The following is a 5,510-nucleotide window of genomic DNA, read 5'->3' on the forward strand; positions in this document are numbered from 1 at the left end:
GGGAGGGAAAGAAGGAAGGAAGGAAGGAAGGAAGGAAGGAAGGAAGGAAGGAAGGAAGGAAGGAAGAGGGGAGGGGAGAATTTGTAAAACAAAACAAAAAAGTGAATATTAGAAAAAAAAATTTAAGTCCTTTTCTGTAGTGCAACATATCAGTAAGAACAAAATCTGAGAAATGATGAATGAAATTTGGCTTTGAAATTACCAATGAGGTTTAAGAAGTTCCAGACAAATTATGAAAGCAGGTAACAGAATACAAAGAGTTAAGGAGTAAAGTTAAGAAACAGATAATATAAGCTTATTCACTTACACCAAGAGTGCAGCTCCTCATGCTGCTATCATATTTCACCCCAAAACTGAATGGGAACAGAAAATATACAGAGGACATACATGTCACTATGAAAACAAAGAACAGATGTATTTAAAAAGAACTATCAGTCTAGAAACTGACTTAAGAGAAAAAGCTGATTGAGTTAGACACCAAGAATTACCAAACAAAGTCAATATTATAGTAGGAGCCACAACAGTAACTACAACTAAATATCTAAAATGTACTGAGCACTAGAAAGTGCCGGCACTGGTTAAGGCTTTTTTCATAGTATCTCATTTAATCCTCCCAACAGTCCTATGAGGTACTCACCATTATTGTGCTCAGTTATAAAGAAGGTAACTAGTGTTAAGATCACAGAACTGATAAATGACTGCTGACCTTTTTGCTAGAATGTGGTAAGGACGCCATCATTTTTTATTGCAGGTCAGTAATTCAAGAATGAAAAGGCTGCACACAATTAGCAGAAAGGTCCACTGGGACTGGACCCGCTAGAGCTGTAGACCTGCCTCTGGGACGCTGACTTGCACAGGCTGCCTGACCAAATTCACTCCTTAATGTCCACAACAATAGGAACTGGTAATACAGGGAGAGGGGACAGTGGTCCTAAGCACCAGGAACCAGAAGTGAGAGTAGTGCAACTGGAGCACTCACAGGCAGAAGTGGTCATTAACGGCCACCACTGCGGGTATGTGAGCCCTACTGAACTCTGCAGAGGAATGGGGTCTTCCAGAGCAGGCTCAGAATTACTACCTATTCATACCAATATATCCTTTGTCCTACACATCCAGGAGAACATTGCTTGAGAAACTCAGGTTTATATGAGTTACTTTGTAATTAGCGGGGGTGGGGGGGGGAGGGGTATAGGAATGATAGAAACCCACAAATAGCAAAGTGAATCATTTGATATGTTGTGTAACATACATCAAAGGGTTGATTTCCTAACCTCCATTTTATTTCTGAAAGTAACAAGTGATACATTAATTTTTTATTGATTTGCAAATTTTACATCCTATTTTGGATAATTTGCTACATTCTGTGGTAAGTAAACTAGGACAGAGAATCACAGGCATACAACATTGTGCTGCAAGAAGCAATAGTTACTTGTTCTCCAGTGCCTCTAAGAAGGGTGAAAGCAATGTGCCAGGACTAGAAAGGAGCTGCTTTCAATTAAATGCAAGGTAAAAATAATGTCATTTCACAAACACAGCTGGGCTTCCTGCCTAGGAGGGTATGCTCTGCTTAAACTACTTAAAATCTCCAGTAAGTAAATTGATTTGAAAGGATTGACATTGCCTGTCTAGCTGCCACGTTTTAATCTTCTGGGTGAGTAGTCAACACGAAAAAGAGATTTCCATAAAGCCAAGTATCAATAGCAATCACTTATGAACTCCATGTTTTTAATGAAATGCAATTCATTATGGGCTGGGCGCAGTGGCTCACACCTGTAATCCCAGCACTTTGGGAGGCCAAGGCAGGCAGATCACCTGAGGTCAGGAGTTCAAGATCAGCCTGGCCAACATAGTGAAACCTCGTCTTTACTAAAAAGACAAAAATTAGCCGGGTGTGATGGCGGGTGCCCATAATCCCAACTACTCGGGAGGCTGAGGCCTGAGAATCACTTCAACCTGGGAGGCAAAGATTGCAGTGAGCCAAGATCATGCCACTGCACTGCAGCCCTGGAGACAGAGTGAGACTCCTATCTTAAAAAAAAAAAAAAAAAAAAAAAAAAAAAAAAAAAAAGCAACATATATTATGGAAATAAATGACTGCAATAAATAAGTGTAATCCAATAAAAAAGATACTGTCTTAATGTCTACCTATTGTTGTATGTTTTGTTTTTGCAGGTGTTACAAACAGAAGAAAACATGTTAAAATGGACCTTATATTTTATTTCTAGGTCATGTTTATTTCTAGAAAGTGAGCTGGGTATGAACCAATGGCTAGGTGGGCAGGAACCAATGAACCACATTCAAGACATGATAGGGGAAAATCTCTTGCCTGTGACACTACACAACTACATTTCCCCTGCTAGATCCAACCTGCTCATCACTACATTTATAAATATCATTTAAGTTTTCTCTTTGGACTGAACAATGATAAATCTTTATTTTATCTTAGCAGCTGACAATATTTCATGCAAACTTTGAATTTAGGTCCTCTTTAGCCCCAACAGTAACGTGCTGTTTGTCTTATCTTTTCCAAGTATCTTATTACTTTTCTTCATCCCATTTATTCTCATGATTAAAACTGAAAACATTCATTCAAGAGTCACAGTTCCTTTAACTGTACTTTAAGAGCTACCAGAATTGTTACACTATTTTCTATAGATAAGCAATAAAAAATACAGTGTACAAAACATTTATAGGAATACTGTTTTAAAAAAATTTTATTATACTTTAAGTTCTGGGATACATGTGCAGAACGTGCAGGTTTGTTACACAGGCATACATGTGTCCTGGTGGTTTGCTGCACCCATCAATACATCATCTAGGTTTTAAGCCTCACATGCATTAGGTATTTGTCCCAACGCTCTCCCTCCCTTTGCCCCCAATCCCCCGACAGGCTCCAGTGTGTGATGTTCCCCTCCCTGTGTCCATGGAATACTTTTATAGCCTAAACTAAGTCTGCGTATCTTTGCTCTAAATTAATTGATGTTATATTGCCATCACTTCTGTGCTTTCCCTCCAAAAACAGAATTTCCTTATTCAAATAATGTAAGAGAAAGAAAAAGTTTCTCTTAGGATAATAACTTTAATTGATTAGATTTGCTATAAGATTTTTAAGATTCCATTTCAGACTTTTAGTGAATGATAATGCATATACAATTTCCAGTTTGGGGAAAGAACGATTGGGCAGCAAATTTCTAATATTTCAAAATTGTAGTTTAGCCTCTCATGCTTCACCTCTCAAATGTAAGGGTACAATTTAAAATACTTTCCTTAAAAAGTCTTATGAAAACAGCCAAATATTATATTTCTGCAACATAAATAAGCTAAGACAAAAATTCCTCTCTAAACGATGCCAACTCTGAGCCTGAACTGAGAAAAGTATAATTTGTTTTATTTTGCTTTAAATAAAAGACACGAATGATAGAGGATAGGAATTCTACACAAACAACATAATACACACGCTCCCCAACCCAAGACCCAGGGAAAAGTGCAAACTAGATCACACTAGTTCTTATTATGTAGCACTCTACAAATCTAAACACATGTCACAGAAAGAGAATCGATTGAGTGGAGCGGGTGTAATAAATTGCAAAACACAAGAGCATTATTTTATTAGCACTATTAGGAATGTTCAATAAACAGGGTCTATCAAATAAATGAAAAGACCCAATTTGTAGGGAAGTAAATTTCATTCTCATTCCCAAGACAGAGTCCAGAAACTGGAAAAGCTTAACAGAGAGAAGAACTGTAAGCATTCTACTATTATCTATCACTAATAAAATAATACTTCAGAATGGTATTAACAACTGACCAAAACAAGACAAAACTCTAAATCTAGGTCACACAATAACTCCAGATATGAGCTGCTTACGTGTCAAAACTACTTCCTTTTTTAAGATGATTTTATACCTCAGAGTGTTTCTACTGTTTGTGGTTTTTAAATGTTAATTTTTTAAAATAATAAAACAAATAGTCCTTCCTCACTGACCTGAGAGATTCCTTTAAGGTCCTTTAACGCTCTACAACCTTGCTTAAAATTTCTGAAAGACTGATATTTAAACACAATCTTTTATTAGATGTGGAGGTCAACTTAAGAACCAAAGTCCCAGCACTTTAGGAGGCCGAGGCGGGCAGATCACAAGGTCAGGAGTTTGAGACCAGCCTGGCCAATATGGTGAAACCCCGTCTCTACTAAAAATACAAAAATTAGCCAGGTGTGGTAGTGCGCACCTGTAGTCCCAGCTACTCAGGAGGGTGAGGCAGAAAAATCGCTTGAACCCGGGAGGCAGAGGTTACAGTGAGCCGAGATCGTACCACCGCACTCCAGGTTGGGAAACAGAGTAAGACTCCGTCTCAAAAAAAAAAAAAACAGAACCAAAGTTAGGGTTCTCCACAGAGTATAAGTATAACCAGTACACTTTCAGTTTGCTAAAATTCAGAAGGGGAAAAAAACGCTTTCTCAGATAAATGTTGCCTTACTTTGTTGAGAAATTCGGTAACTGCAATTAAACAGTGACACCACAGCCACAGCAACATAAAATACTGCTACAGCTAACTAACTGGGCTTGTCAGTTCCTTATTTTAGCACAGTAGGTAGTACAGGAATGCCTGCTACTTTTAAATGATGGGTAATAGTAACACATCAGCAACTGTCTTGCTCCACTGAAACAAGAAAAATGAGTTTCATTACAAGTTCTCTCTTCTGGAAAATACAAAGCCCCTTATAGATATATTTACAATAACATCTCAAATACAATAGTGATGTTGAAAGATATTATTCCACATTTACAACACTCAGTAGTGTGGTTTCAAACAATCCAATAACCCATTATCTTGCTTGGTGCAGTTTTAGAAAGAATATTCAAGGATAAAAGAGATTATATTATATAGTTTAACCTGTCATTTCACTGTGAGAGCCAAGCCTATAGAATATAGAATATAGCCTTCTGAGGAAAAAACCTACTACAATGCCTCGGATTTAAATAGTATTTTACCATCTACAAAGCACTTTCTTATTCATTTTATAATCTCATATGAAGACTGCATTCTGGTAAAGGGACCAAGTCTATCATCAAGCTGGAAGGCAAAACTCAGTAACTATCTCAACCACATAAATATTCATAGAACGGCCAGGCTTCCAAATAGGAAGAGAGGAAGTCAACTATCCCTGTTTGCAGACGACATGATCCTATATCTACAAAACCCTAGAGTCACCTAATTAAAGAGCTTCTGCAGAGTAAAACAAACTATCATCGGAGTGAACAGGCAAACTACAGAATGGGAGAAAATTTTTGCAATCTACCCATTTGACAAAGTCTAATATCCAGAATCTACAAGCAACTTAAACAAATTTACAAGAAAAAAATCAAACAGCCCCATTAAAAAGTAGGCAAAGGATATGAACAGACACTTCTCAAAAGAAGACATTTATGTGGCCAACGAACATAGAAAAATTCTCACCATCACTGATCACTACAGAAATGCAAATCAAAACCACAATGAGATACCATCTC

This window comes from Mandrillus leucophaeus, unplaced genomic scaffold (genome assembly GCF_000951045.1).
Source record: "Mandrillus leucophaeus isolate KB7577 unplaced genomic scaffold, Mleu.le_1.0 Scaffold1105, whole genome shotgun sequence".
Taxonomy (NCBI): domain Eukaryota; kingdom Metazoa; phylum Chordata; class Mammalia; order Primates; family Cercopithecidae; genus Mandrillus; species Mandrillus leucophaeus.